The following is a 12,500-nucleotide window of genomic DNA, read 5'->3' on the forward strand; positions in this document are numbered from 1 at the left end:
GTTGCCTAATACATTTCGCCAGAGTATTATAACTTGTCGGAGGCGCACGCGCGTGTGTGCGTACCAACACGCAACAGTACCTTACACCACACACATACACACACGTGTGCTGACAAAAGGAGTTTCCATTGTAAATGGAAGGTGTAGGATCCTGGTGGATGCTTTTAAACCCGATTGTACCTTTGTCGGGATCCTTAACTGTAGCCTCTCTTTAACTCAACAGTAAAATGAGTACATGGTTGTAAAAACGATTCTTCGCAGGGTCGTATTCCAGGGAACATAGGATTAAGGACTTGCCCGAAACGCTACGCGTACTGGTGACTGTACAAGAATGTAACAACTGTTGTGTGTGTGTGTGTGTGTGTGTGTGTGTGTGTGTGTGTGTGTGTGTGTGTGTATGTGTATATATATATATATATATATATATATATATATATATATATATATATATATATATATATAAATAAATAATGTATGTGTGTGTGTGTGTGTGTGCAAAAAAGTTTTTTTTTATAAAACTTTGAAAATGTTAAGTGTAATAATAAATGCAGTATACAGTGGTGTGTGGTCATGAACCTTGTGTATCAGGTTGAAGGTTCCACGGGCAGTATTACACGCGGGGTGGACCCGGGGGAGAGGCAGCACAGGTACATGGTACCATAAGGACTTACAGGCACAGTGTGTAAGATTGTATTATTGTTCACAAGACTGAAGCAACAAGAGGAGACACCACATGTGAAGGGCTTGCAATATTAATACAGCTGGAGGTTTATATTATTGTAATCATTCACGTGATTAGAAATTAGTTACATAATGTTGACTTATTACGAGCGAGTAATATGTATACTGTATACATTTTCTGTCTTGTGAGCCACTTGTAGTGTTTAGAACAAATATATATATTTTGTAGATAATTACACTATGTAACGTTATGTGTGCCTGGGGGGGGGGGAAGTGTTATTTCGCAATTTCCTATGACTCCAAAGTATAGAAAAAGTCGTTATTCTCCTCGAACTTTTCTTTGACCTGTGCCTCAGACAGCTCAGAGGGAGACGTCTTGGAGGCACTTGATGTCTGCCGACTCATTATCTAGAGCTATGACACATTGTTTCGTAGGTGAAGGTCCCTTCAGGTGCCTTCAAGAACTCTCTTCCCCCTAAACTGTCTAAGGCAAAGGTCAAAAAAAAAGTTTGAGGGGAATAATATCCATTTATGTACTTTAGAGGCCTAAGGAATGTATATACTTTTATATAAGCAAGTAATTATCAAACAAATGCACAAAGGAGACTTTGTAGCACCATCACAGTTGAAGGATATTCAGAAGGCGCTATATATCACTCAGAAGGACAGTTCCAGAACAAAAGCGCATAAGATGAGTGATATCAAATGTATCTGTTTCACTGTACTTTTATATAAATAAAATATTATTATTATTATTATTATTATTATTATTATTATTGTTTGTTGTGCATCTTTACGATGATACATTATTTATAATAATCTTTGTGGTAGCTTTTATTAACTCGTTTATCACATTACACCGTTCCCACTTTCATGGGGCGAGGTGGTATCACCTTTTATAAAAGGTCAGTGTAAACGTTGGTTATAAATATCACTTCATCAATCGGTTACAGATTGATTGATGAAGATTAAGTCACTCCAAGAGGTAGCACGGGCATGAATAACCCGTAAGTGGTAGATTTGTTTGGAGATAATGTGATCTTGGGTCGTGAAAACATATACTGTGATTGATTGATAAAGATTAAGCCACCCAAGAGGGCATGAATAGCCCGTAAGATATACTGTGTGCTGAGCTCACACTTAAATCGTCAGACCTTACTGTTGGTTACATCATTGGCTGTGTATATAAACACCTTCCACCACACTCCACCACACGGGGGACATCTCCCGTCACGCAGGGTGCAGTCACACCTCCACACATCTCCAGTATCAGCTCTTGATACTGGTAATGGCTCAAAAGGGCCACCACTTACGGGCTATTCATGCCCGTGCCACCTTTTGGGTGGCTTAATCTTCATCAATCAATCAATCACTCCAGCAGTCATCCACCACAGCAACCCGCCGTGTGCTAACACCACCACGATTACCCAAACACTGATGTATGCACTTAAGAAACCTGTACATTTGTTCTCAGTTTGCATTTATGAAATAGTTTACGAGGGTGCGTATAACAATAATATACCCATGTCGGGAACAACCTGGCAATGTTTGCAACACACAATACTTAGTGTTTTAAGTACACACTAAGTCGCCATACTTGAGAAAAAGGTAGACAGGGTTCGCAAGTGGACACACATCCTTCATAAATCTAGGCAGGTGTATTGATATAGTTACATCTACCAGCTGGTGCTTCTCATCCTGATTGGTGAAGATTAAGCCACCCAAGAGGTGGCACGGGCATGAATAGCCCGTAATTCTCATCCTTGTTGTTATAGATTCAGCTACTCGGAACAAGTTCCAAATAGCACGGGCTATGGTGAGCCCGTAGTGGACTTAACTGGCACAGGAGCGGTGGATGTCTCATCCTGATTGATGATTGATGAAGATTAAGCCACCCAAAAGGTGGCACGGGCATGAATAGCCCGTAAGTGGTGGCCCTTTTGAGCCATTACCAGTATCAAGAGCTACTCGGAACAAGTTCCAAATAGCACGGGCTATGGTGAGCCCGTAGTGGACTTAACTGGCACAGGAGCGGTGGATGTCTCATCCTGATTGATGATTGATGAAGATTAAGCCACCCAAAAGGTGGCACGGGCATGAATAGCCCGTAAGTGGTGGCCCTTTTGAGCCATTACCAGTATCAAGAGCTGATACTGGAGATCTGTGGAGGTGCGACTGCACCCTGCGTGACGGGAGATGTCTCCCGTGTGTCTCATCCTTGCCCCGTAGCGCATATATATATCCTGTGTGTAGGTCCGGCTGTCCCCGTTGCTCACGTAATGCCTCTGCAAGCCGTCCTCTTACTACATCGCCCTTTAACCTATAAATCCACTAAGGTCAGAAACTGAGGTACTAACTCATAGCGGCTGGCAAAATTGTCGTGGTGTTCCGTTTTCTATTCGTGGGTCTTCGGTTAGGTTAAGTTTGGACAATTTAGCACATTTGTTTACCGATGTGAATGGTTGAGAGGATGAGCTGCTCTCTGTTCTCCAAGCAGCACACACAATTCAATATACACGTACAGTATTTAATTTTTTTTTAAAGATGGCGTCTTGCATGCTGTATTGCTGAAATTTTGTGCTACAGTTCTTTTGTGAAATTTAATGTTGTGGTGGAGGCAGACTCCATACACAGTTTCAAATGTAGATATGATAGAGCCCAATTGGCGCAGGAATCTGTACACCAGTTGATTGACAGTTGAGAGGCGGGACCAAAGAGCCAGAGCTCAACCCCCGCAAACACAACTAGGCGAGTACGTAGTCTCCCCTGATACAGCAGCTGCTGTTAATTATTTACTGAACTTTTGTGCAAAATTTTCAGTGACAGCCATAGGCATTTCAACATTTATTTTGAATCTAAATATTTAAAAGTGTATAACAGAACTCTGTTCATGAAAAGTATTTACGGATAAAAAAGCTTCAAGTTTATACTGTATACAAAATGTACCTAATAGCCCAAGTTGCCAAACAAGCCAAATTTTTCCTAAATATTATATTTTTCTTTATTTATTTATATGGAATGATACAGTTTTCCATTACATAATATATGATATAATGTAATGGAAATTACATTATCTATAATGTACATATATATATATATATATATATATATATATATATATATATATATATATATATATATATATATATATTATTTGTATACTATCATATAAATTTGATCAAACCCAACTTACCTAACCAGGTTAGCAATTCATGATTGTAATATAATAATGTTGATTGGAATTAATTAATTTGGAAAGAAATATCTGAAAATATCGAAAATCATTCGGCTTGTTAGGCAAGTTGGGTCATGTATACTAGGCCAAGTAGCACAGTGATATTAATTATTTTAAAATATTTCTATGCAAAATTGGCATATTCCAGTTAATATGATTAAAGTGGAATAACTGTGTTATTTAAGAAACACGTACATACCTAATTGTGCTTGCGGGGGTTGAGCTCTGGCTCTTTGGTTCCGCCTCTCAACTGTCAATCAACTAAAGTATGTATGTATCTTCAACAAGTGATTGTATGAGAGGCAAGACACATGTTTTGAGGCATCATAAGGGTGTCATTATCTCAATAATCAACTATCTTATCACATGCCATAACATAAAGATACAGGACAGTATGGGAATTACCTCTCTTGCACCATTGCCATCGAATACAGTCTCTATCGAAAATTCACAATTAGTATTTACTAGTCAAAGCCTCATGACTTTGATTTCGACAAAGCCTCATTATCGTATGCGTTGGAATACGTGCGCTGCGATGCACGCGCATGCATGATGTGTGTAAGCCTATGTATTGTTGGGAGGGACTGGTGTACGTCCCGAGAGGCACGTAATCAATTGATACTATTCATGGCCGGCCGCGGTGTTGCGTAAGGCCAACAGAATCAGCGCACACATATGATTCCCCCAGCGTGTGTGGGGGCTTGTGATTATTCTGATCTTCTGCCTTGATTACTTGTAAGGCTCACCCCATGCCCCCATCAACGCCCACATACCCATATCAACGCCCACATACCCACATCAACGCCCACATACCCACATCAACGCCCACATACCCACATCAACGCCCACATACCCACATCAATGCCCACATACCCACATCAACGCCCACATACCCACATCAACGCCCACATACCCACATGCCCCCATCAATACCCACATGCCCACATCAACGCCCACATGACTGCCTCCCCTGCAAGTATTTCTACACGCTCTGTCCACCTCTACCCGCCCCTCCACCCCATCTACTGGTACACACTCCACCCCATACCTTGAAATTTCCCCCCAACCTCCCAACCCCCACCTACATCTGTTCACTCCCGTCTACCACTACACCCCCCTGTCCACTACCACTACACCCCCCTGTCCACTACCACTACACCCTCTTGTCCACTACCACCCACCCACCCCAAGCCTAAGTTAGTAAAACGTTTATAACTGGTGAGAACATTTACAAACTACTTTATAACTGTGCTATTTAAGCAACAATGTCAATAATCGTCCGTGTTACTAATATACACTAATACACACTAATATACACTAATATAATATACACTAATATACTAATATACCGTGCTAATATACACTATATGTCATTTTATACACTATATGTCATTTTACAAGGTTACATTTTGTATATACATCGCATATTTGTTCATATTTATTATTTGTTTTGAAAATTTGTTGCTTAAAAAAGTATCATCCCTCAAAGAAAGAGACCTTTTTAACTCGTGCTTTCAAAGTAATATCTTGAATAATTTGTTGGTACATCATATTTGTGTCCATAAGGAGTCCTGGTTAGATATATGACGTATAAAAAGTGTTGTTTTTAACACTTGTGGGTCTATAAGCGTCCTGCTCCACTATGGCGCAAAATTTTGTCGGTAAGCCACAGAGATCCTAATATTTAGAGTGGGTTTAGCTGCGCCAAATATTTACTTGGCTAGCCTCCCTTAGGCGCCATATTGAAATTCCTACCGTACAGCTGGCTCTAATAGTGTGAAAAAATAGGGCCTAAAATGATAGCTGTTATAGTAACCATTTGGTCGAACCTAAAGTTTCTTAGGCCTAGTATATATATACTAAATTAGACCTTAGCGTATATTTGGCCTAAATTGCTTATTATAGTCCATGAACAGGTTAGAATTTGTAATTACGTTTCCGTTTTTAGCATGTCTTTTGAGCTTTTCCAATAATACATAATAATTACATTTTGGGGTACAATAGTCCATTTTTGTACTTAACCAAATAGTTAACCATTTAATAATTAACGTTACTTCCCACCTTGGGGTAAAGTAAAGTCCGAAACGCTATGCGTGTTAGTGGCTTTATAAGAATAAAAACATCAGTGCTACGTTCTCTCATAAACCCAATGTACCTTTTTGTATATATATTTAAATAAATAAATACAAGTTGGGGGGGGGGGGGTTTCCAAGACTACAGAAAACGGGACAAGTTCTCTGAGTACACTGGAGAGGGAAGACTTGTATATTCTTAGACACATCCCGCACTCTTTGAAAATGTGTGATAACTTTTCGGTCCGTCTTGGCCAGTTACTAAGTCGTGTAAGGAAAAAGCGACAGAAAAGGTCAATATATAATGAAAGAATAATGGTCTAAGACAAACCGAAACTTCGTTACTTTCCTTTATTTTCAGATTTACCTGAATTTACCCGAGGGTCACCATATATCTAGTGGCCTCGATGAGGGATAGGAAGCCGGTGGCTTTTCAAGGTTCAAGAGAGAGGAGAATGGGGTGGTCAGGCCGTGAGGGAATTATTAGGGGAAAGCATCAAACCATTACGACTATATAGCACTGGGATAAGAATTATAAGGGTCAGGATAAGAATTTGGGATGGGACGGGGGGAAAGGAATGGTGCCCAACCACTTATCGGGGATTGAACACCGACCTGCATGAAGCGAGACCGTCGCTCCACCGTCCAGCCCAAGTGGTTAGGTTGATCAGGCCGTGAACACGCACACCTCACCCACCAAGCTTAGAACCTTTCCAAGCAAATATAAGGAATATTGTCGGAACAAATTAGTCTCGAAATATTTGCCATTGTCGGGGACTGGAAACTCGTTAGGCTTATCGAGGCCCCCCCTCCCCTCCCTAGACCAGCTACTGACCTTCCTCAAGGTGCAACCAACAACAGTTTCCTAACTCTCTGGTACCTATTTACTGCTAGATGAACAGAGACGTTAGGCGAAAGGAAACATGCCCAATCGTTTCTGTCCTAACCTAGTTTGAAGGTGGATTCCTCGAACGTGGGGCCCGGCTTCCATCCCCGGGCAGGGCTAAAAGGTAATATAGACTTGCCGGCAACGTCCAGCTAGCAACAGCTTCATTGATCAGCCTCTCACAAGGGAAGCTTCAAGCTAGGACGCAAAAATCGAAAATATCTCGAATCCAGCCAGAGGTAAATTACAGGTACAAAATGACGATTCAGTAAGAGTTGTGGGAGGCGATAGTGATCATAGTGGTGGTCTGTGATAGTGAGTAGGTATGATACTTGGGTCACGTCCGGGGGTACCATTCGCCGTAATTGGTCAATGATAGTGAAGGTCGGTGGTTAGAGTCGGTTGATTAGTGATAGTTTGGTCAGATGTAGGTCGACAGTGTATGGTGTTGGTGGTGGCGATTATGGCGGGTATTTGTGGTGTCACCAGTGACGGTGGTGGCATGGCGAGCCTCCAAGTGGTGGACGTGTCATGGTTGGTGTCTGGGCTAGGGGGACGGTGCTAGGGGACGGCGCTAGGGGGACGGCGCTAGGGGGACGGCGCTAGGGGACGGCGCTAGGGGACGGCGCTAGGGGACGGCGCTAGGGGACGGCACTAGGGGACGGCGCTAGGGGACGGCGCTAGGGGACGGCGCTAGGGGACGGCGCTAGGGGACGGCGCTAGGGGACGGCGCTAGGGGACGGCGCTAGGGGACGGCGCTAGGGGACGGCGCTAGGGGACGGCGCTAGGGGACAGCACTAGGGGATGGGGCAAGCTCAACAAACCACTATGGAAGACGGAAAACATGAGACGTCTTTCCACCCTAGGGCAATAAACTCATGGAATCGCCTAGTACATCTTCTGTGGACAGGCGATTCCATCTCAAAATCCAACTGGAAAACATCAGAAATAATGGGATGACCTTCGACATGATGCCATCTTCCTGTCCCCGTCGAGGTCACTGGAAGAAGACCTCAAGTCAATTCAGAATGGGAGAGTGAATGCCGGAGACTTGCATGGGAGGGTGTCCCTACCCCTGCTCCATGCCCCAGGCCGGGTGGGAGGAGATGAAGGCATGCACCTAGTGAGAGGCTGGCTTACTGCCAGTCGCCATCATTACCGCTGAATCAGTTACATCAGGGTCGTGTACGGCATCTCTCTCCCCGGCTGACATGGCTTCACGCATGGGTGTTCACACTCGGCAAGTTTACACCGAGCATTATGACCACATAGTAATGCAAGGCTGCTGCTGTCTTCTGCGAGGCTACTTGCTAGTATAAGGTTACGTGGCAGTACAAGACTACGTGATGGGGCAGAGAGACCTTGGGCCAGATTCACAAAAGCACTTACGTAAGCACTTGCGAACCTGTACATTTTTTCTTAATCTTTGGCGGCTTTGTTTCCAATTATTAAACAGTTAATGAGCTCCGAAGCACCAGGAGGCTGTTTATAACAATAACAACAGTTGACTGGGAAGTTTTCATGCTTGTAAACTGTTTAATAAATGTAACCAAAACCGTCAAAGATTGAGGAAAGATGTACACGTTCGTAAGTGATTGCGTAAGTGCTTCGTGAATCTGGCCCCTTGTTGTTAGTGATACATTGCTATATAATACTGGTCATAATATCTGATACTGGGATAGCCATAGTTAGTGTTGATTTTGATGTTGCTACGACTAAGGATGTGGGAATAGATTTAGTGAACTAGAGGTACACACACACATTCTTTCACTTAGAGAGAGAGACCGAGCTTGCACAATAAATACGTGTTACTACACAGTTCAGATCACCCGTGAATTCTACTTTGCTGACCAAGACAAATTTATCAGTAGTTTACTGTTTTAAGAGTATCGTACTACAACCTGAGTTAATAAATGCTAAGGAAGTGTATAGTTTTCTTAAGCAATGGGGGATAATAATAGACGAGATGCTAGGCAGGCGGCCCTGGCACGGCAGGGTTAGCTAGGGGGTCCAACTAACATATATATATATATATATCTAACATGCAACAATGATCACAAAAACACTGATCCAAGTATGCAGAATAACCACATGTGAAAAATAGAGAATGCTTAACGCGTTTTCGGCTAATTCGCCTTCATCAGAGCAAAGTAGAATGAAGATGAAGATTTTCATTCTACTTTGCTCTGATGAAGGCGAATTAGGCCAAAACGCGTTAAGCATTCTCTATTTTTTACATGTGGTTATTCTGCATATCTAACATATATCTCCAGTGTGTTTATTTAGTTATATTTCAGAGTGGTTTTTCTATTACTGCCTATGTATCTTACTGATAAAACTTCCCGGCTTGGTGCCTTCTTTTGATACTGATACAACAGCAAGTATTATAACCCTGGATATAAATAAAACCGAAAGTAATTTTTCTGTACAGTGTATATACACCGAGAAGCAGAATACACCTATTGGTGTATATATCCTTTCTTCAGTGTCCCGAAGTATATCATACACCGTCATTGTTAGCTCCTTCCCTCCTGCTCTATTTGATTACCTGATCCTTTGCTATTTTCATCTTAATGTTACTAGGTTTGGGAATTTAATATTGAATTTGGTTTACTGATTTGCTAATAGGACAATACAATCCATCACTTGTCTGCCTGGTGTTGTGTGGTGATGAGGCGAGCCCTGGAGCCATCACTCCATCTCTCTCCTTTGTGTCTTCGAAGCCTCGTCACCAAATGTATCAACTTCTGCAAGTTTCCTATCTTCTTCATTTGTGAGGTTTCCTATTTCCAGTTCTTTCTCATATTCGTTGATTTTTTATTAGATTATATTTTATTTTCATGCTGTGTGCTATAGTTGTTGGTCTACCTGTAATGTCTATGGTGGTTCTCTTGTTGACAAACTCGTCTCTTGGTTTATCGTTTTCTGCCTTGGGGTTGAAGCTCACTGTCATCGCTATCTTCAGTTCGTCTCTTGTTATCACTATATCTTCCATGGTGTAGTCTCTAGCCATCGGTAACCCTTTTGTTTCTTAGAATGTGTCTCTTAATTATTGTTACTATTCCTCTCAAACTTTTCAGCCTTCTGTGTAATACTTTAGCCATATGTAGACGATGAGTCACAATAACGAGGCTGAAGATATGAAGACTAAACAACACACCAGAAGTTGAGAAGACGACGACGTTTCGGTCCGTTATGGACCATTATCAAGCCGATTTCGGTCCGTTCTTTACCATTATCACAATCGACTTGATAATGGTCCGGGACGGACCGAAACGTCGTCGTCTCCGCATCTACTGGTGTGTGGTTTAGTCTTCACTGTAGCCATTATCGCAACAGAGGTTCTAGTTTTGACTATTGCTATTATGCCTTGACTTCCTCTCGTTGGACCTTTCCTGTATAGCATATGATATTCGGATGATTGGTTTCGTTTAAACACCAGATATTTGGATTTTCTTGTGTATGAGTTGTAATGACGTGGGTCTGACGAGATGGCAGGGGCAGGGGAGCAGGTTATTGCTTGTGCTGGTTATAATTTGGGAAGGTTTTGATAACATGTGCGGTGTGAGTAAGGTAAATACGACGAGGTAGGGAGTGGGGAGTGAGTGGGTGGTGTTCATGAAAGAGGTTACGGGGCGGTGATGGATGGTTGGCAAGGGGTGTGTGTGTGTGTGTGCCAGGATGCGTGTGTGTATGTGTGTTTCATGCATACTTACATGAGTGGCGCACTTTGGGGAAGTGTGGTAGAGTTGTTGAAGGGGTGTTGGCAGGTGTGTGTGTTGGAGGGTTGAGTTGATGTGTGGGGGCGTGTGGCTAAGGGTGAAAGGGTTTAAGGTTGGCGCCAGTTACTGGTAATGACGGATATGCACTTTGCAAGTTCTTGAGAGACGAAGTCATGGACTTACCAATAGAAGACAGAAGAAATGTTATCGTGGAACACAGTTAACTAAAGTTTAGATGCCAGATATGGAAAACCAGTCGCCATAACAGCTTTCATTTGTACTTAGAATTATATTTAGAGCAGTGACGTTCTCCAAAGGAGTACTAAGGTCAGAAATAAAAGTTTCTAAAATTATACAAGAGTCTACATGAGTTTTCTTTAGCTCAATTGGTCAAAACAATGAACTGACAGATCAATGCGGTTAAGTTTTGCGAAGCGGGAGCTTTAATTTTAGGCGTTTTGTCTAGTATGTTTGACCTTGGTAGTCTTACACACACACACACACACACACACACACACACACACACACACACACACACACACACACACACACACACACACACACACACACACACACAACTTATATTGCACCACCCCTGAGATAATCTTTTGTGTTAAATGATTACAAATAATTTATTTGAAAATTCATAGATTAGTATACACTTACACACTCTCGCGCGCGCGCTCTCACTCACTCACTCACTCACCCGCTCGCGCGCGCGGGCAGCCGTACAAGGCTTCGGGTTTCCATTGACGAAAATAAATATAAATAAAATGTGGAGTGTATTTCCCAGTGAGCTACATTTGGCCTGCCCAACCTGTGACGTGTTCCTTCCCTGCCTCGCCTCGCTCACACACGTGTCCTACACCTGCCTCGCCTGGCTCACACACGTGTCCTACACCTGCCTCGCCTCGCTCACACACGTGTCCTACACCTGCCTCGCCTCGCTCACACACGTGTTCCTTCCCTGCCTCGCCTCGCTCACACACGTGTCCTACACCTGCCTCGCTCACACACGTGTCCTACACCTGCCTCGCTCACACACGTGTCCTACACCTGCCTCGCCTGGCTCACACATGTCCTACACCTGCCTGGCTCACACACGTGTCCTACACCTGCCTCGCTCACACACGTGTCCTACACCTGCCTCGCCTGGCTCACACACGTGTCCTACACTTGCCTGGCTCATGTGTCCTACACCTGCCTCGCTCACACGTGTCCTACACCTGCCTCGCCTGGCTCACACATGTCCTACACCTGCCTCGCCTGGCTCACACACGTGTCCTACACCTGCCTCGCTCACACACGTGTCCTACACCTGCCTCGCCTGGCTCACACATGTCCTACACCTACCTCGCTCATGTGTCCTACACCTGCCTCGCTCACACGTGTCCTACACCTGCCTCGCCTGGCTCACACATGTCCTACACCTGCCTGGCTCATGTGTCCTACACCTGCCTCGCTCACACATGTGTCCTACACCTGCCTCGCCTGGCTCACACATGTCCTACACCTGCCTGGCTCATGTGTCCTACACCTGCCTCGCTCACACACGTGTCCTACACCTGCCTCGCCTGGCTCACACATGTCCTACACCTGCCTGGCTCATGTGTCCTACACCTGCCTCGCTCACACACGTGTCCTACACCTGCCACGCCTACTAATAACAAAGGCGGCGGCTCATCATAACTGTGTATTACTTGTGTGTAAAGTTGGTGGAAGCATTATGACCGTAGTGGAGGACTGGAGAGGCACCTTGTGGCACTCTCTGAGGCACCGCCTCGGTGGGGGGGGGGGTACTTGGTATACATTGTTACTACACATATCTGTGAAGCCATCGTTATCACCTATGTCGCTCCTGTACGTTTGTGACCCCACTCACACACACACACACACACACACAA

General features: G+C 43.7%; 1 protein-coding gene across 18 annotated transcripts in view; it reads left to right on the forward strand.

The window, feature by feature from the left end:
- Positions 1 to 12,500, forward strand: part of sls (sallimus) — a 601,134-nt gene that overhangs the window by 186,987 nt on the left and 401,647 nt on the right. The window lies entirely within an intron of this gene.

Source organism: Procambarus clarkii, chromosome 86 (assembly GCF_040958095.1).
Source record: "Procambarus clarkii isolate CNS0578487 chromosome 86, FALCON_Pclarkii_2.0, whole genome shotgun sequence".
In the NCBI taxonomy this organism is placed as follows: Eukaryota; Metazoa; Arthropoda; class Malacostraca; order Decapoda; family Cambaridae; genus Procambarus; species Procambarus clarkii.